This window comes from Panthera pardus, unplaced genomic scaffold (assembly GCF_024362965.1).
Source record: "Panthera pardus isolate Hobbes unplaced genomic scaffold, ASM2436296v1 HiC_scaffold_9, whole genome shotgun sequence".
In the NCBI taxonomy this organism is placed as follows: Eukaryota; Metazoa; Chordata; class Mammalia; order Carnivora; family Felidae; genus Panthera; species Panthera pardus.
In genome coordinates this window covers 428,345-449,234 of record NW_026527024.1, presented here as the reverse complement: position 1 = coordinate 449,234, position 20,890 = coordinate 428,345, and the positions used below count along the sequence as shown (strand labels likewise).

Genomic DNA, 20,890 nt, shown 5'->3' with positions numbered 1-20,890 from the left:
TATCTCTGTTTGCCATTTGTCCTTCTGTTTCTGGCATTTTAACATCCAGAAACTTAATTATTCTGATTTTTTCCTTTACAGGAATTGTTTTCCCTTACAGTTCCTACTTTCGGTAGTGTGCTGGGAGAGGCTTTCGCCATCTTAAGATCATTTGGTTTCTTAAAAAATTTTTCTATCTATTGTTTCTTAAAACGTTTTTTGGGAAGCCATTAAAAAGCACACGAGTTCACCACCCTAGAATTACAACCAGTTTGCAATTTTCACCAGCGCCTACACACTTCATGCACACAAGATTTTAAATGGCTGCACACACTCATTCTAGGTCTTCCAAAATACTTTCTGACACAGGCCTTTTTAAAAATCACAACTTGTTAGATCTGAACAGTCTTCAAATGGTTTTTATACGTTTTTGCAAGGCCAATGAATCACATCCAATTTAACAGTCCTGAAGTTCCAGAACTGTTCATTTCTTTCTTTTTATTTTTTTGAGAGACGGTGTGCAAAAGGGGAAGGGGCAGAGAGAGGGAGATCGAGGATCTGAAGCAGGCTCTGTGCTGATAGCAGAGAGCCCGATGTAGGACTTGAACTTGGCATGAGTTCATGACCTGACCGAAGTCAGACGCTTGACCAACTGGGCCACCCGGGTGCCCCCTGAACCGTTCACTTCTATCCCATTAGTGCCTAATGACTCTCCTTCTGTGCCCACCAGTTGCTGAAAGACCAAGAAGAATAAGCATTCTTGGCGGTCAAGCAGAGTTCTGCACAATGAATTCGGTTGCCGTGATGGGTTATCAATCTTTAAAGCACTTCCATTCTGATCTCTTCTCCTCTTTCATAGAAAACACTCAGCAAGCAGCTGTCTGCAGTCCTGAGCTCCGGAGTCTCTCCGCCTCGTCCTAGGCTGATTCACCACCTACTAGGTCTGACCTTCCGTACTCAGAGCCTCAGTTTCTTTAGCTCTATGCTGTAAGGTAGATTAGGCAGCGGTACCCACACTTTATGAAGTCTGGTAAAAATTCCAGGTGGGAGTCTGTTCTTAAACACAGTAGGAGTTAAATGAATGTAGACACAGGCAGGGTGCTAGGTGCAGGGGACAGACGGATGGCATACGTTCCCAGCCCTGACGGAGGTCCATCTAGGGGGAGAAACCACCCAGTCCAATCAGAGGGTAAATTGCTGGGACAGGGACCCAGGCCAGGCCTCATGGGATGGCGAAGGGGGGGGGGGGGGGAGGAGGAGCGCGGGGGGACTCCTAGCCCTGGATGGGATGGGACAAGAGGTCAGGGCCTAAGTGGAACCATTTTGAAGCAGCAAGAGTCCGTCAGGTGGCAGAGGGGAAGCTCGAGCAAAAGCAGGGGACAAAAGCCCAGCACGGGGAAACAGCCATAGTGTTGCTGGAGCAGGGAGTGGAAGCCAGTGAGGGGACTCTGCTTACTTGATCCAAGTTGCCCAAAGGAAAAAATTTAAATGACTATCAAACTGAGGTTTCACAAGTCTGTTTTTCACACATGAGTAAGATTATGCTTTAGAAGACAGTTTTTCAAATGCTGTTAAAAGCTGTGACATTCCCATGGCATCCACACACTTTGAAGGCCTAAAGAAGTCTTAAAATAGTATCAATTAAAAACCATCTTATTTTACAAATAAGGAAATACAGGCCCAGCAAAGTTAAGCTGGAATCAGACCCCAGGTCTTCTCTACCAAGCAAAATGTTCTATGCAAAACGTCCTCGGCAAAAATAAGTGAATAAATAACATACATATGGTGGGAAAATATCTGTGTGAATAAAAAACCTTAACATCATTAGGCATTATAATTCTGTTTAAAGCATGATTGAACATACGTGTTATAAACAGGGAGCTGAAAGTCCTTATTAATAAACATAAGGGCCTTCCTTCCAAATTTCATTTACTCTTCATTTAATGTTTGCCCCTCAGTTTTGAAAAACAAATGACCACTTTACTGACAAAGTACCAGGTATCAGTAAAAAGAGCAAGGTGAACCCAGAATTGGCCCTTAAAAATGGGACACTCTTTTCTCTAGGTACATCTCAATGAGAAGTTCGAAATAAGCCAATGCTCCCCTGAAGACCTCATATTCCAGATTGACTCTACTGCTGAAGATAGAAGGCCGGGGGCTTTGGGAACTATGTGGGGCTGAAACAGCAAAGAAGAAAAACACAGATACATTCCTAAGTTTCTGGGGGCCCTGATTTTTAACTTGAAGAATGGCAAGTAACAGCCCCTCAATTTAAAGTACCTTCATTTTGGGGCACCTGGGTGGCTCAGTCGGTTGAGCATCTGACTTCGGCTTAGGTCATGATCTTGTGGTTTGTGAGGTGGGGGGGGTGGGGGCCCCCGCTTCGGATTCTGTGTCTCCCTCTCTCTGCCCCTCCCTTCCTCACCCTCTGTCTCAGTCTCTCAAAAATGAATATAAAAAAATTTCAAGTACCTTCATTTTAATTTTCGATGCTGAAAGAAAGGCCCCCTGTGCCTCCTGGGGATACTAGGAGGGAGTTTCTTAAAACAGAAAACAAAAACCAAAAAAACAAACAAAAAAGGGCCTCAAGGAAAGAATAGCCTTTCGGAGAGGTGAGGTCACATCAGACTCCAGTACCTCCGCTGGGCGCACCTCAGCTCTTCAACAGGGAAGGGCCTCAGCTCCCAAGGGATTTCATTTCAAAGGCAAGGCTGCAAATACTTAACCTGGCGGAAAATACTTCAATCTTGTTGCAATCGATCAATTGATAAATAAATAAAAAGTTTTTTTAAAAACTGTAAAGCTGCACCTTAAAACTAGTTCTGAAGGGGAGAAAAATGCTAATTAAAGTTTTGCCACTTGTTTTCTTAACACTTTCCTGGATTTCCACAAAGAAAACCCGGGCATTCTTCCTTTGGGGCACTGTATTCGATCCTGGGGCTAACAGCAATTGTAATGAAATTTGCATTCCTACCAGCACAAGCGCAGTGCTTTCTGCAGCCCCCATCAGAAGTGGCCACAGCCCGGGGATCAGAACTGTTTTGGATTTATTGATTCAAAAAACAACCGAGGTATCCACGGCCGAGGTCTATCCTATTGTGGGGGTGCACGAATAAGGCATATCCCTTGCCTTCAAGGACTTCATAGTCTGAAAAGTGTGAAGGCTGTAATGACAATCAACACTAAGTTACTTACCTCGTGGATACTCAGCAAGACGCAAAGGAGTCTTAGGGGCTGTAAGGTGGAAGGAAACTGCAGAATCAGCTGAGGCATTCGTGGGTCCCTTCGGCCTCCTGATGTGGTCTCCCAGACATTAGGACTGGGAGACACTGCTGCAAAGAGCTGAGCATGGCTCGGAGGGGAGGCATGAGAAATTGAAATACTAGGCTAACTACCGTGTTTTTCTTTTCTGGCAAAATTGTTTTTAAAAGATGGCGCCAACCACGGAAAAAAAAAGCTTAATATTTTCAGAGAGTAATTCAGCCACCTGTCTCAAACTTAATGAGCACTCTCCAGAAACCCCCCCCAAATGGGCATCCTAGGGTTAAAGTTTGTGTGCTTTGGAATTGGAAATGCGATTCCTCTTACCAGGGAAAGCAACAAACAGCATTGCCAAGTAAAAAAAAAAAAAAAAAAAAAAAAACAACCAAAAAATTCTAATATCCAAGAACCTTTTTAAACAAAGAAAATCTCCTATCCGACCCCCAAATTCCCTGACAAAACTGGTTTTGCTTTTCAAACATTTCTTAGTTTGCTACACAAGCCATAATAAATTCTCCAGGATCTCAGAAAATCAGGTAGGCAAGGTGGCCACAAGACGAGGTTTTAAACTTAAAACTGCACACAGTTTAGGTCCTAAAAACTCAGGGCTTAAAGTTAAAAAAGTGAATTTAGTTCCCCTTCTGCCACTCGGAATAAGAGCATTTCAAAAACAGCGTGACCATTTTACTCCACTCCTAACTTTGACTGTTTTAATGCCACTTCGGGGAAGGGCAACTACACACAGCACATAAATAACTTGAGTTAAGTTAACTGCAATTCCGTATTTGCACACTTACCACTAACGCCAGCTACGAACTAAAAGCAACAACAGCGATCCAATCGGAAAAGAGAATCCCGGTTTTGGCAAAGAGCTCGCTAAAGAGAGAAAACCCTTAACTTTGGGGATCGGTCTCAAGGAATGTTCCTAAAGCAACTCCCTCTCTCTCAGCCGTTCCGTCCAGGGACCCCAACGCGGCACAGGTGGCGGAACCAGGCGGCCGGCGACCCCGCCCCACGCCGGCGCCCCGGGTTACCTGCGGGGTCAGCGCGCGCTCCCGCCGGGCGCAGGGCCGGGGGCGCGCCGAGGCCCGGCCCGACTCGCGGGCACCGGGGCGAAGTGGGGGGGGGGGGGGGGGCTCCTTCCCGTTCGGCCGCCGCACTCGCATCCCTGCGCCCCTCTCCGGTCCGCTCCCCCGAGAGAACGGGGCAAAGGGGCGACTGTGACCCAATAATAGCGTCCTGCACAGTCGCAACAATGCAGGCGGGGACCCCGAGAGCCTGCGGGCGGGGAACCGGAAAGCACAGCCCGGCTCCGCGGCTCCTCCTGCGCGCGAGCCCAGTACTTTCCTGAGAGCACGAGTCGGGGGGAAAAGCGCCGCACGGGGGACTAGCGGTCCCGAGGGGGTGGGGGGGGGGGGGAGGAGGGGCACCAGCCCGGGCGCCCCGCGGGGTCGCCGTACGAAAGGGGCCGAGGCGCGCACGCCCGGGCTGCCCCGAGCCGTTCGCTCGCCCGCCCAGCCCCGCAGCCCAAGGCCGGTCGCGGCCAGGAGAGAGGCCGGCGCCACCAGGCCGCCGCCTCGGGCGCGATGAATCGGGCTTTTTTTTTTTCTTCCCCCCCCCCCCCCCCGCCTCCAGTGCGTAGTCCAGGCCTGGTCGCTCGGAGCCCGCGTCCGGGGCCGCGGCCCGGCCAGGCCCGAGCCGGCCGGGGTGACTCAGGGCCGGGCCCCGCTCGCTTTCCCTCCCGCCCCAGCGTCCTCCGCCCACGAGTCCCCGGCCCCGGCCGCCATTCCGCCCCGCTGCGGCGCGGCTCGGCGGCTCAGGCCTCGCCGGGCGCCTGGGCTCGGCCGCCGCGGCCCCAGTCACTGCGACACCGCGGCTCCGGCCCGGGCCTGCGCCGCCGCCGCCGCCTCCCCTCGGCCCCGGCGCCGCCGCCACTCACCCTCATTTCCCTTGGTGCCTAAATGGCTCGGGCGACGTCTCCACCTGGTCGCTGAGCCCGGGCCCCGGTTAAATCCCCGTCCCGCCAAGGTCTGGCTGCGTCCCTCAGCCGCCGGGGCTGCCCCGCCTGGAGCTGCGTGCGACACGGCTCCCGCCTCCTCCTCCTCCTCCTCCTCCCCTGCCCGCCCGCCGGCCCTCCTCCCGCCGCCGCCGCCGCCGCCGCCGCCTGCACCACGCAACCTCCGCCCTCTCGCCTTTCGTCCTCGGCTCCCCGCCCTCCCGGCCTCACCGGCTCCGGCTACCGTGGGGGAGAAGCTGGTGGGGGAGGGCCGGAACGCACCGCCATCGGCGTCCGGGGCGGGGGAGCCGGGAAACCGTCGCCGCCATCTCCCCACGAGCCCGAGGCGCAGGAGGGGCCCGGAAACCTCCCGCCCGGCGCGGCCACTGCCCCGGGGTCGCCCCCCGCGCCGGCCGGGGCCCCGCGAGCGGGAGCGTGTTTCTACCTGAAAGCCCGCGGCCCCTTCCCCTGGGCGCCCGCGCCCTCCCCGGCCCCGGCGCACCGGCTCCTCCTCCGGGTTTTAGAGCCTCCCTCGCCCTCGGGAGCCTCTGAGGACCTGGCTTCCCGCCACTTCGGACCTCGCGAGGAGGGGGTCACCTTTTTTAGGTTGGGGGCACCGGAGCAACCGCCCCAGAACACCCTGGAAGAGAGGGTCTTGCACCTCCGCCCGCCCCTCCGCTGTGCGCGCACACACCACACAACGCCCCGAACCAGCATGGAAACACCACCGCCAGGACACCAGGTTAAGAAGACGCCCCCCCCCCCCCACCCCCGCAACATCCCCGACGGGCCGTCGAGCAAGTCCGGGCCGGGCAAGAGGCCCCGAAAACCGGGCACAGGCTTCAGAGAAACGTGTCGTGGGTTCTCGAGCCCCTCTGCCCCCGCAGGCCGTGGCCCGCAGCGCCTGAAAGCCTGCGCTTCTCTGTGCGTCTCTCTTTAAAATCGTTTCTAAAGGAAAAGCTAGCGAGGCTCCCCTAGGTCAACTCTTTGACCAAGTCTCTCTTGGCAAACGACCGAGAATCACCTTATCATTAATCTGGGTGGGGGGCCAGTCAAGAACAGAATAAGGATTGACAGGTGGGGATGGGGTGAGGCGACTAAAAAAAATACTGTTTTCAGGTGTAACCCGGAGTCGTTAATGGCATTCGGTCGGGATTAACTGTCACTTGGGTACTTGAAACACGCTAAACGCTAATTTTTGGAGCACCAAGAGCCCCTGGGCTTCCTCTGCTGAGAGAGGGTGGAGAGAGCATGGACTTGGGCTCAGTCAGGGGCTCCTGCTTCAATATCACGGTTTCCAACATGCCAGAGAGCTGGCTGATTCCATGACCAAGAAAGGATTTCCAATGATCCCAGCTGGGTGAAAGATGCGGGCGCATGTCACTTCCCGTTTTGCTTCAAACCAAAACAGGACGGAGATTCTAGGACCCCCTTGGGGTCGAAATCCTAGGCCCCGAGCAAAAGCTGCCCCCTCAGAGTCCACAGTTTGTCCTGAGTAACATGGGTTTTTCTTAGAAGTAGCCCACTGGTAGCGCGTGGCTCCCTCTACTCGAAATGTGGTCTTTTGTCAACATCTAAGTACCTTCAGAAGTACCGCATCTAGGGGCGCCTGGGTGGCTCAGTTGGTTAAGTGTGCCACTTCCGTTCAGGTCATGATCTCCCGGTTTGTGGGTTCAAGCCCCGCATTGGGCTCTGCTCTCGCAGGGCAGCACCAGCTTGGGATTCACCGTCTCCCTCTCTCTGCCCCTCCCCGCACTTGCACTCTCTCTCTCAAAATAAATAAGCATTAAAAAATAATAAAATAAATAGATTACCCCGTCAAAAGAACACTTCGATGTATTTAACAACTTTTTATGGGCCTGCCATAAGATGGACGCTAAAACTGGGAGGCTTGACCCTGCGGAGGATGGTTTCCACTATACCTATATGGCTTCTTTGATATCATTTCTTCCCCTTACTGGAGCCTGTGCTTTCCTCCGACAACGGTCTATCTCATTTCCATCTTCCTAACCTGTGTTCTTCAATGTTAGCATTCAGCATGTTCTCCTTGTCTTTGACCTCCCACCGCTAATATACCGGCCAACTCTCCCTTTACTGTTCGTTTTTCCCATTTTCTACTTTTCTTTGGTGGAAGTATTTCATCCACCTACACCACCCTCTCTACTTCTCCCTGCCTCGGTGCCTGGTGGTTAACTGGCTTGTATTGTTTACTTGCCACCCACCTGCACTATCATTCTTAGCCGGTTAAACTATTCCATTGGCTTTTATAGCCACTTTACGACCAGGCTGCGTCTACACATCTACTTGAGGCGGGTAACCTTGACTTATACCTAATAGATCAAGGGCGTCTACTCTCTTTCCACTCCAAAAAATCCTTCCTCCAACTTTCTCCCCCATCTCAGCAAAGTTGATGGCCGCCTTTCAGATGACATGAAGTTTGGAGGGATGATTACCTGGCTAGATGTCAGAATCAAACCTCAAAATAGTCTCGGACTAGAACATTAGGTATAAACCAGTGAAATAAAATAGAACTTTACAAATCTAAAGCCATATGATGAAGTTCAAAAAGCCCAAGTTTTTGATTCAGGCAGACCCTGATTTATACCCAAACGACTCTCTTTTCCTCTAGTTAAGCCAACTGTTAAATGGGGATAAAAATACTTACCTCCTAAGGTTGTTGTGAAGGGTAATGCGTTTATAATTCCTGCATAATTCTTGAAACACCAAGTATTGGTTCCCTTTCTTTCCTTGTCTTCCATAAAATGTCTTCCATTTTCTAAGTCACAGGGACCTGAAAACTCAAAATTCTGACCTGTCACCATCCCGGACACCATCCTAGAGAAATCTTTTGTCTATTTTCGCTCAGTCTGTGAGAGCAGGAATTATCATAATCATACCCATCTTCCAGCGAAGAAACCCAGGACTTAGAAAGTAGGCAATTTGCTCCAAATCACTCAGCTTGGTCAATGGCATAACCCGATCCAGTGACTCCCCGGTCCGTGTGTATCCACTCTTTCTCTAAGATATTTTCCCACGCTAGAATGTTCCTTCAACATCGTTTTCCTGGTTCTGATCTCTTCTCTCTCCTTCCAGCCTGCGCAGTGACTGGCTGCAGATTGTTCTTTCCCGGCTGATAGCTTTGCCCTCGTATTTTGTCCTTTCAAACTTTTTAATACACACCCTTGCTGCCCTCCGTTGTTCATAGGGTTGCTCTGACCTGGCACTTAAGGTTCACCAGAATCTTGTCCTAACTTACTTTTCCAAATGTATTTCCAGCCACCTCCCAAAAGGAAGTCCTAACTTCATCCAGTCTTGTTGGGCCTATTTGTTGGCCCATAAATACCAGCCTTAAAGCACTACTTCTGAGGGCTTGCTTCCTCCTTGAACAGAAAAATTTCCCTCTTCCTTTCATACGTTTGCAAACCCTGCTCCCATTTTGAGCTCACATCCCCTTCTAGGAACCCTACTTTGCACCTTCTACCCAGGCTTTTGTGATCTCTTCCTAATGGCCAACTTCTCACAAGTGCCTTTAAACTAGATGGTCTGTGCCTTGGGTCATGCAGTATTTCTTAAAGTTCACCAGGCCCCTCAGCATTGTCCCTAAAGAACACTGAAGAATATTCAAACATATATGTTTACTGATCCAATGAAATGGTACCGCGCCACTGGACTAGCCATATGAGCTATTCTTTCTTTTTTTTTTTTTAACGTTTTATTTATTTTTGAGACAGAGAGAGACAGAGCATGAACGGGGGAGGGGCAGAGAGAGAGGGAGACACAGAATCGGAAGCAGGCTCCAGGCTCTGAGCCATCAGCCCAGAGCCCGACGTGGGGCTCGAACTCACAGACCGTGAGATCGTGACCTGAGCCGAAGTTGGATGCCCAACCGACTGAGCCACCCAGGCGCCCCGAGCTATTATTTCTAAGACATGCATAAGGAATTAGCCATCCAGTGCAAAGTAAGTTCACTTAATGGGATGGTTCCCCAAACTGCCTTTGCTTCAGAATCACCTGGGGACTTGAATACTGATTTTAGGGCTCCTTCCAGATCGACTGAGTCCAAATTGGGTGGGCAGGGGCAGGGAGGGAATTTGAAACTGCCAGAGTTTGTTTACATCCTGGCTTTACTACTTATGATGTGGGTGACTTTGAGCAGGTTACTTAATCTCTCTGTGCCTCAGTGTCTTCATCTATGAAAAGGCGGTGATAAATGTTCTCATAGGAGGTTGTTGTAAATTACATACTTAATAAACATAACCGATGATGCTGATGATGACAACAAAGAGAAAAAAGAAAGAATTGCCCAGAGCTAATCTGGTGACTTGAGTTTGGGAACCACTGATCTAACGTTAACGTGTCAAATTGTATGACCTTAAAACTTCTGGTATTAGCATTAGGACATATTACAATAAGTCTTATTTTGAAAGAGCGTATTTTAAGGCAGAGGAGCCAAGTAAACACTTTTCAATGAAATTCATTTACTTAATCCAAATCATGAGATGTATATGATGTGTGATTTTTTTTTTTTTTTGAAATACCAGTTCCTCTTAGAAAAATTACACACGTGCTGTAACTACTATACAGCTTCAACCAGCTCAGTTTTCAAAGGAAGCAGGAAAGAGATGGAATGATATCAACATTTCTTCCACTGAGGACAAGTCATACATTCTTGAAGAAGCAGATTTTTAAATCCTCTACTACTGTAATTCACGAGAAAAGATGCTAAATGTAAGTGTATATAAGTCGAGAAGCAGAAATTTACCGACCCAAGTGGCAAACTAAATAAGTCTGAATGGGAAACATCGGAGAGGTAGCCCCACCTTCTCAACTCCTGACTTATAAATGACCTATATAAACAAATACACAAAGGCCTTGTTTTTTTATTACCTGTAAGTCCACCAGAGATTTGTGGGATCCGGCTCTTAAAGACTTAAATAGCTCTAAGAGTCATTCGCACGTAAGGATTAACTACTTCAATCAGGTTGTTTTTTTTTTTTTTTTTCTAACACGGATCAGTCAGTAGCACCTCAAGAAGGGAAAGCTTTGGGCAAATCAGGATTCAAGAAACAATGAGCACCTTGCAGCAGGGCCGAAGGCCTTGAGGCCAGAGGTTTTGGGGAGAGGAGCGTAAGCAAAAGCACAGAAAGGGAAAACAAGATGGAAGTATTTAAAAACCGTCCAGCTTCAGATTTTGCATACTGAGAAGTCCTAGGCTGCTTACTTTGGGGACCCATAAGCCTGAAAATACCGTGGTAAGGTAGTCATGAGGTATGAAGGTCTTCGAGGTCTGACCTGGGAGACCTGCTCCCCATTGTAACATTCTGTGAGGTTGGATCACATTAAATTACAACTCATGTTCAAGTGATCCGACCTAACCTCTATGAGACAATCATTCGGAGTTCCAAAAAAATGTCCTGAATCACCTCTCCCAGGAAGCCGCCTGTGACAACCCAGGGCATTAGGTGCCTCTCTTGGGTGATTTTTTTTTTTTTTTTAATGTTTAAAAAACATTTGAGAGAAAGAGCATGCGCGAGCAGGGGAGGGGCAGGGGGAGAGGGAGACACAGAATCCAAAGCAGGCTCCAGGCTCTGAGCTGTCAGCACAGAGCCTGACGCAGGGCTCGAACTCACAAAACTGCAAGATCATGACCTGAGCCAAAGTCAGACACTTAACCGACTGAGCCCCCCAGGCGCCCCTTGTGAGATTCTTTTCCACCATACACTTAACTGTTATTAAATAATTCATCAATATTGCATTATAATTCTCTCCTTCTCTATCTCCAGCTCCCTCCCAGGCTGTGAGCTCCTTGAATTCAGAGACTGTGTGTTTTTATTACCACATCTACAATACTTAGCCTAGTGCCTGGCACATGGTATACAGAAAGAATGATAGGAGCCTAACTCATGGATTAGTTAGGATAGTTTGTACTCTGAAACCCAATCATGCCCCTTTCCTGCTCAAAGAAATAATTCTCTGTTTCCTGCTAAAAGAATGACACGCACCTCATTCCTAACCTTAAAACACCCTCTACACTTTGGCTTCCATGGATCTATCCGCACCTGTCCTTTCCGTTTTCTTAGGCATACTGAGCTGAATCCAGCCTGGGCTCCTGCAAATGTCCAAATAGGCTCCGGGCGTTTCTTCATGCAACTACGCTTTCCCTTTTGATTGCTTTTCCCTGGTCACTGCTTACCCAAATACCTTACCCACGGCTCACCCTCCGGCCTTACCTTGAGCACAACCCACCCACACTGCTAAGGGCAACCTTCTTTACTCAAAGTCCATTGATTTAAGTGTTCATCGCATCTAAAAAATATTCTCACAGAAATATCCCGAATAACGTTTGCCTAAATATCAGGGTGCTATGGCCCAGGCAAGTTGACACGTGAAAGTAACGTTTGTAAGCACTGAGCAGGGTATCCTGCACAGAGCAAATAGCCATTTTTATATCTTTAGAAAATAGCTTAGACTCATCGCCTCTAGTTGCTTACTTCTGGGCACTCCTCAAGGCGACTTTTACCCACCGATTTATTCTACCCACCTAGTTAGTTCAACAGTTTCTCTTCTGCATTTGTTCCTTGAATTGCCTGCCCTCCCCTCTTGAAACTAGTCATTCTTTGGCTCCCAAGCCCCTATAGTCTCATGGTAACTTTCTTCATCCGGCTCCTTCCACTCGCCCCTTGACCGTGAGTTCCTGAAGGTTTTATTCCTTGTGATCTTTTCTTGCTACCTGCTCTCTTTGTGCAGTCTTGTCATTCCCAGGGCGTCAGTGGTCAACTGTATCAAATTATCACCTCCAACTCAATCCAGGGATACACCGAGGTTTATGAGACTTGATGTTTATGCAATTTGGTGGGGGGGGGGGGGAGGGCGTTCTTTTACAAAATTTCTGTACTAAGATGGCTAGCAGTAACTTAACTAGACACTGAAGCCGTCCAGATGTAGCCCATTAATCCCCAACTACGGGTGTTCTTAACTCGGCATCCTCCTAAACAGGTTCGCCCCATGCCTGGGGCACTCCGGTGCCCTTGGATCTGAGGGGAAGGTCAGTGGGAAGGAGGAGGGGTGGAAGGAGGTAACAGTCACGGTTTGGATCAATGTCAGCTCCAACCACCTACCTCTGAAAGGCTCCCAAACACACCTGACCCCACGAATAATAAAGAGGCGGGGTCTTTATAAAGAGGCCAGGGGCCTGAAGGGTTCACGTATGGGAGAAGCCCCGAAGCTAAAACTTCACGACCTTCAGGAATGTCCACCTCCGCCTCTGTGTTCAGCCTCGACGTCCCCCGCGCTCCAAGTCGGTTATTTCACCTGTGAGCAGACGCCTCTACTCGAATGTCCCTCCTGTGTGAAATCATTTGGCCTCGGACAAAGCCACCCTTTCTTCTTTCTTCTCCCCCTGACCCATCCTGTGTCTTCCGTGTTTCCCATCTCTGGAACTGAAAGCGCCACTCACCCAGTCATTCAAGGGAGATGAGTCAGTAGTTTTTCCTTCTGCCCCCTTGTTTTCACCCCATATCCACTTGTTCATTAAATCCTATCAACCTGAGGCCTGTGTGAGCTTTCATTGGGACCACTGTGGTGGCCTCCGTGCGGGCCTCCCTGCCTCCTGTCTCTCTCCTCATTCATCCCCCACGGGGCCACGGGATTATCTTTCTAAAATAGGTAATGACTTCCTCGGGAAGCAAAACAGCACGGGCTCTGGAGCTGGACGCCCTGGGTTTAAATCTTGGCCCCACTGCTTCGCGGCCGTTTGGCTTTGCAAACGTTATGTCATCGGCTGACATCTCCATTTCTTTGCCTGTAAAATGGGAAGAGCATACACTTCCCAGGATGGTTTTAAGAAATAAGTTACAGCGTGCCAGAGTGGGGGATATCGGGCCCAGAGCAAGCATCTGCTATGAAGTCGCCGCTGTGTGGCTCTCCTGTGACACACGTCCGATGATCTCACGTTCCGTAAGAAGAGCTTCGGCGATCATCTGCACGACGTGCCCTCTGTCTCCCTTCCCGGCTTCCACCCCAGCCCCAGCCACATCTCCCCGACCCTGGGCTACAGCCACACTCCCCAAGCAGGCAGATCTCCCTGGGAAGTTTAGGGACTGCTGTTAGGGTTCTTTGGTGCGAGTGTCCTCCTTCCTTCCTCTTTCCTGAAGAAAGCTGAATCACTCCCCGGGTCCCTGATTTCATGCCATCTTCCCTACGAGGCCCCCTCAGCCTCTTCTCTACCCTCTCTGTGTCCTGATGTTTTTTGCGTGAACGTTGGCCACAAGTCCTCCGAGAAATCTCCTCTCCCCCCGAACTTTCTTTTTTGATTGCCAGCAGTGGGGTTTCAGTGCTGAGCCACTATTCCTGTATTTTCGTATGTAATGGATGTTGTACAAAGCGTATCTTGGAGTATTCCAAGTTTTTCTTGGCCTACATCGGAGAGGACATTCTAGTCGTGAATGATGGAGTGTGTTTTCCAGGTCATACGATGTCTGCGCCAGGAAAAACTTGAGAGCCCATCGGCACCATTTGTTTATATGATATATTTTAAAGAACAGCTGTTGTAGTTAGATAACATGTACAGAGAATTTAGGAAATTCCAATGACTTTAGAGCCTGGTTTTCTGGGTCTGGGAGGCCAGTTGCTTTGACTCCATATTCGCTTTGGGGAGGAAAAAATCAGGGCTAAATGGACGCTAAAGAGCTAAAGGAGGCTGCAGCCTGGAGTCCTCGAAGGACAGAGAATACCCAACAAAGACATTAGACTGCCATTTTATGAGGGAAATAATCCCCTGCCCATGAATGGTCTCTGGGGAACGGCAAGTGAAGAGACCTTTTTTGGAATTTGCATGATCCCTCTGACCATTTTTTAAGAACGTGTGTTTAATTTAGACTTGGAATCTGGATGAGGAGTTCCTGGCTGGGGCAGTCGTGCTGGCAGGTCAAGTTCAGAAACCAAACTCTTGTTGAGTGAAGGGCTACAGTTCAGTTTTGCTGATAATATCGCAGAGACTTGGGGCAAGTGTGGCTCTGTGAGCTTCAGGGGTTAATCAAGGGAAATTCTGGGATGGAACAGGAATTACAGACACCCCCCGCCCCCCAGAATAACTTGCTTGGGGAGCAACAGCTAAATACCCAAAATAGACACTCAGATTTTCCTCCCATTCAGGAAGCCCATCCATCTCTCCATTCTTTTTTGGGGGTGGGGGGAGGGGGCAGAGAGACAGAGGGAGAAAGAAAGGGGGTTGGGGGTGGGAATCTCCAGCAGGCTCCACGCCCAGCCCAGGGCTCCATCCCAGATCCCCCGAACCTGGGATTATGACCTGAGCTGAAATCAAATGTCAACTGACTGTCAGCCGACTGAGCCAACCAGGCGCCCCTTCTCTCTCCCGTTCTTTCTTTCGTCAATGATACTTTCTTTCATTTCTCCCTCTAACCGTTCTCACCTTTTACCAGAAGATTAGAACTCGGTAAATATCCAGCAATGTGCTCCCCTAGTTGTTAAAAGACTGCTGACTTGTGTGCCTTTAAATTAGCAAATGCTACTTGGACGGAGCAGAAGGATTGCCACCTCCCAGCTACCAGCAAGACCGCCTGAAAGAAACTGGCAATGGGATGAAATATACTTGGAACCACAGACCCTTCAGCTTTCCTGATAGAATTAGGTCAGTAGATGTAAAGAGTGGATGTAAAACTCTAATGGTCAAAATAAACTGAGCTTTTTTTAAATCCCAGGGTATCCACGGTTTTGAAAAGCAGAGTAAAGCATTTACTGTGATGTGTTTCTTGAGGAAGCACTTCACAAACCACTTGCTAACTGACCTCCTTTCTCCCCCTGCGGCTAAAATACTACCCCGTAGTTCAGACCTGGGAAGCAGGGGTGGCTCTTCCCTTGCACAAAGCGGGGATCCGCGGCGGATCAATCCCCCTGAAACACTACAGCAGGTGAGTTTTTGCAGCCCCGCCCTCAGTCTGAGAAAGGCCTTGGGAAGACGCAAGGAAGAGACGCCCGTGGGAAAGAGACAGACTCAGGTGTCCCAGCCTGGGCCTAAGATGGGGGCACAGAAGCGGGAAAGCTTCCAGAAGGGGCCCTGTAGCTCCTCCCTCCTGCTCCCCTTCGGGCAATGCTCCCCAGAACAGATGGACATCTTGCATCATGGCCCCTGGCCAAATAATCTTCTTCTTACCTAGGTCCAGAGCTCCCCCCACCCCCTGACCCCGCACCCCCGCCAGGGTTCTCTGCACCTCTTACTGTACTTAACATTCTCTGGCCTCCCGGGCTTTGGGCACAGGGGCTATATGCGCAGGGCACTTGGTTGCACTATTTGTCCCACCTTTCCAGGCTCACTTCCCACTTGGCTCCTCCCACGCACCGGGCTACGAACCGGGTAAACATTCTTGCACTTTTTTTCCCTTCTGGCCTTTGCTCATTCTGCCTGGGATGCTCTTCATACTTCTGGGTCCATCTGTTGCAATCCTGCTTGCCTTTCAAATCCCGGTTTACTTATCACCTCTTCTGACTCCTCAGATCCCCTTGGCTGAAATTAATCTCCTTCTCCTTTGTGTTCTAAGCACGTTGCCTGCGCCTCTGGGATAGACGCGGATTCTTGGAGTCTGTGTTTCTGCCGCACTAGCCTCCAGGCTTCCCCATCTTTCATCCTCTTAACCTGGTCATCCAAGTTTTTAATTTTGATGATGTGCAGTGCATTAGACTGTCCTCTTTTTTTTAATTTTTTTTTTAACGTTTATTTATTTTTGAGACAGAGACAGAGCATGAACGGGGGAGGGTCAGAGAGAGAGGGAGACACAGAATCTGAAACAGGCTCCAGGCTCTGAGCTGTCAGCACAGAGCCCGACGCGGGGCTCGAACTCACGGACTGTGAGATCATGACCTGAGCCGAAGTCGCCGCTCAACCGACTGAGCCACCCAGGCGCCCCTAGACTGTCCTCTTATGCATCATGCTTAGGGTGGGCCGAACCACACCTTCTCCAACAAGACCCGAACGCCTTCCAAGCTTGCCCTTCCTTGGGTCCTCTCCCTTCCGCCGAGGCACCACAAAGAGATTCCTTCTATCTTACAGCCTCCCTTTCATCACAATTAATAATTCTTTATATTCAGCTTCCCTGTTTAACCTACCCTGTGGCTTCTATCTCCTGAGCAGACCCAGACTGCACACTCGGTCAGCCACGACTGACATCTGTCGGGGTCTCTTCTCCATTTATGCCACAATGCTCCTAGTCATAGCTCTGAGAGCTGTAACTTACGCATCGGTGTGAGTGAAGTCAGCCTGTTATGGTGGAAAGCTCCAGGACCTTGAAATAAAAAGCCCAGAGTTTCAGTTTGGCCCCTACCATTTACTCGTTGAGCAATATTCAACAGGACACGGGCCATCTTGGTCAAGTCACTTAATCCATTGCACCTTACCAGGAGACAGACTCTGATGATCGTGCTTCACGGCTTTGATGTGCCGGTGAAATGGCGAGGTGCGTACGACAGGGTTCATTCCTTATGATGTTCCAAACAACTAGAAATCATTTTCATTTAACCTTAAGACAAACCATGGAGCGAAACACCATGACTCCTGCTGGGTAAATTTCAAACACAGGAAGAGTGGAGGATTTCTTCCGAAATCATAGCACAGAAGCAGTCTCCCTGGCATAACATCCATCTAAAATGCTGCCTCTCCCCAAAGACTTTAACAGATACGCTCCCAATAACAGGTAAAATAATGATTCTTGACTTTATTTGAAAGACAAGGAAAAGGAAGCTAAATATAATGGAAATATTAGAGAAGGAACATTGCTGTGTTCACATTATTTAAGATTTCTTGCTGTTTAGGGGCACCCTGGGTGGCTCAGTCAGTTGAGCATCCGACTTCAGCTTAGGTCATGATCTCATGGTTCGTGAGTTCGAGCCCCACATTGGGCTCTGTGCTGACAGCTCAGAGCCTGGAGCCTGCTTCAGATTCTGTGTGTGTCTCTCTCTCTGTCCCTCTCCCCCTCATACTCTGTCTCTTTCTCTCAAAAATAAGTAAACATTAAAAAAAATTTAAAAAAAAAGATTTCTTCTGTTTAGAAGGTCAACTAGTTAAGGATACATACATGTGAAAGAACAGGGACACATTAAATGTGTTTTTGGCCCAAACTTCTGAGTATGGAATAATTGTCATAAGATAAGCATGATGTCACAACAGATCTTTAAAAAAAATTTTTTTTAACGTTTATTTATTTTTTGAGAGACAGACACAGTGCAAATGGGGGAGGGGCAGAAAGAGAAGGAGACACAGACTCCGAAGCAGGCTCCAGGCTCCGAGCTGTCAGCACAGAGCTCGATGCGGGGCTCAAACCCGTGAACCATGAGATTATGACCTGAGCCGAAGTCGGACGCCCAACTGACTAAGCCACCCAGGCACCTCTTAAATCAGATCTTAACAAGTAATTTTTAGAAACTGGTGATTGAAATGTGTCAAAAGGAATGCAAAAAACAAGAAAACAATGTTACAGAAAGGATTTCTCAAGAATTTCTGAATGTCTGAGGCAACTTTAGTCTGGGTTGCAATGCTGTATTTTAGTTTGGTTGAAATATATACACACTTAATGGGCAGAGAATTCAATATGCTAGTAAATAATGTACAAAGAAAACTCCAAATTACAGCTATAAATATGATATTCAGTATGCTTAGAATACTTTTTATAAATCATGACATAGAGTATATTAAGATTATTTTCAATATGATTATCTGAAAATATCACTTTGTTGAGATATGAATTTTCTGAATGTTAATTTTTCATCGTGACTGGTATTCTCAAAGAAAATAGTAAGAATGCAAAGAGTTTGTCTAATGTGAAAGTCAGCAGCGATGTGGCTTTTACCAAAGTCAGTGGTCATCCGTTAACACACATTACCTATATGGGTACGATTGTATAATATTTTATCTGCTTTCACGTCACTTCTCTGCATTCAAAGAGATGTCAACCTCTGACCTGTAGCAGTCCTCAGAGTTAATGCTCCTTATGATGATTTTACTATGCGTCCACAAAGTGTTTTATACTCCTCACTTTAAGGGGTGGAGCCATATTCCTCTCCCTCTAAGTGTGTGCTCAACTTAATAATGACTCGCTTCTAATAAACTGGAAGCAACACGGTGAGCCTCAGGAGACTGGGTCACAAAAGCCACTGTGGCTTCTTCTCGCTCTCTTGGATGGCTTGATCTGGGGGAAGTTGGCTACCATGTTGTGAGGAGAGCTCCACGTGGTGAGAAGCTGAGGTCTCCTGCCAGTAGCCACGTGAGGGCACCATCTCAGAAACAGATCCCCCGGCCCCAGTCAAAAGAAGACACGATCTCTCCGCTCTTGGAGCTTACAAGAGAGGGTGAACTGAGTAACCACATAAATATATTTGTAAACTTCGACTGTGATAATGGCAAGGGAGAAGGACAAGGTGCTGTGAGGGATTATTACTGGGCGATGAATTGGCGGTGGGGGTGGAGGGAGGGCTACCTCTTCAGGGAAGTCAGGCCTGCTTCCTGAGGGATCTGTCAGAGTCGAGAAGGAAGGATGTAGAGGAGTTAGCTGAGGGGGTGGGGGGGGGGGCAAGAAGGCTGTTTGCAGAGGAAACAATGGCTGGGGGCTCCATAGTGGGAGTGTGGTATTTTCAAGGCACTCAGAGAAGGCCAGTGTGGCTAGAACAGCGAGAGCAGGAGACAAAGCCAGAGAAGGGGAGAGATGCCAGACCACAGAAGGCCTTGGAAGCAGGCCCGATGGTCAGCCAATCTGTACCAATATGGCCATGCTGTCATTAAGACAGTAACATACTTCTGTACAGATGATAAATATAGCTGCTACGCTGAGCTACTCCAGTGTTCCCCCACCCCCTCCATGAGTCCCGCTGCCCAGCCCCTCCTCTGGATTTTCCCCATGATCCAGTAACCAGAGAGTAATGCCTGGCATAAGGGGGCAGGAAATGCAGATTCTTAAAATGCTGATCCAAGATGCTGGCATCTGTTCTGATGACCAGTACCTGTGTAGTATTACTTGTTAAGTGTCTGGACAGCTTTTGATATGCTCCCTGCCTATAGGCCAAGTAAGAAGTTTGGTGTTTAATCCAAGGACGATGAGATACCTTCGGAGAAGAGGCCATGATCACGTCCTCTTTTGCTCACCATTGTACCCACAGTGCCAACCCAGTGACTGGCACACACTAGGTGACCCATAAATATTTGTCGAAGAAATGAATGAAAAGCCAAACTCAGTACCTTTCCTTCTCAAGCCCATTCTTTCCGAATTTCCCATCTTGGCTAACGGCATCATCCCCCAGGTGCCATAGCAAGAGACTTAGGGATCATCCTAGATTCTCCTTCTCTATTCCATCATGAAGGGAGACACCAGATCCTGTGGGTTTTATCTCTTTGAGCCGTTACTGGCCCGGCTCAGGTTGTGTCATTTCTTGTTTGGACCAGAGCAGACATCTCATTGTGTCCACTTTTCCATCTGCCTGCTCCATGCTTCCTACTGCCCAAGTTCAAAGTCCCTCACGATCTGGGTCCTGCTCACCTCCAAGGCCAGTTGTCCGTGACGACTCATCGTGTGTCTCCTGCCCTCTCGCTTTTCCTTGAGTGGGAAAGAGCGAGGCTGGAAACAACGCCAGGTTCGTTCATCTCTATTCTTAGGACTCAGCATCATTTCTGGTGTGGACAGGGCAAACACACAAACGTTTGTGGTACTGAATGGAGATGAATAAGAATTATTTTCGTCCTGGACACACTATCTGTCACAACAGCGGGGCGTGGTGACGAATGTTCGTAAGGATGCCAATAAGTCATTACGAAGTGGATGAAATTATATTTATAAACTGAATGTAATACATCCCGCAAAGCACTGACATGAGAGTCGTTATGATTTTAAAGTTTTCTTTTTTTTTAATTTTTAAAATTTTTGGAAAGTTTGTATGTATGTATGTATGTATTTTGAGAGAGACAGAGACAGTGTGAGTGGGAGAGGGACAGAGAGAGAGAGAGAGAGAGAGAATTCCAAGCAGAATCCCGATGGGGAGCTCGAACCCACAAAACTGGGGTTCTGTATTCTTCTCACTCATGAGATCATGACCTGGGCCAGTATCTAGAGTCGAACGCTTAACCAACCGAGCCACCCAAAGTTTTGATTCTTAAAGGCATCCCTGTTGAACCGTCGGGGAAAGTCGGCTGTACCAAATTGCATTGTCTATGTCCTCTGGCTATTGGGGCAATTTGACTATGATTTAATAATAATGTGTGTGTGTGCACGCGCACAGGTTTAGCAACATTTGTGAGTTTCACGTACCCTTTCTTAAGTTCCACATTGACACCATTTTTCTGTTTCTTCAAATTGCTGTCAAATCAGAAACTTGCAAACTTCTAATTACTTGTTTTTATTTGCTGCTCTGAGAGATTGTGTTTGGAATTAAAATTAAATTTAGGTATAATTTAAAGTGTGGCTAGAGCAGGCCATGGGCAAAAACGTATGTGATTCCACATGAAATGGGAAAAAATGACGCCAGCAGGTACCATAGCAGATGCTGCCTTCAAAAGGGACCACATTTCCATCTGTTGAAGGCAGCTGGCCCAACAAGACTGGGAAATAAAAATCGAAAGAAGAGGCCTTCAGATCTATGGTCTAAATCTCCTTTAAACTG

General features: G+C 48.6%; 1 protein-coding gene across 2 annotated transcripts in view; it reads right to left on the bottom strand.

The window, feature by feature from the left end:
• CUL1 (cullin 1) overlaps positions 1-5,580 on the bottom strand; it is a 105,757-nt gene extending 100,177 nt beyond the window's left edge. Inside the window, exon 1 of one of the 2 annotated variants that reach the window (XM_053898692.1) lies at positions 5,468-5,580. The gene's annotated coding sequence lies outside the window, so the exon portion shown is untranslated. Of the gene's footprint in view, positions 1-5,179; positions 5,293-5,467 lie in introns of those variants that run through there. The other variant, XM_053898691.1, reaches the window with a different exon arrangement.
• Between the last annotated feature and the right edge of the window lie 15,310 nt (positions 5,581-20,890).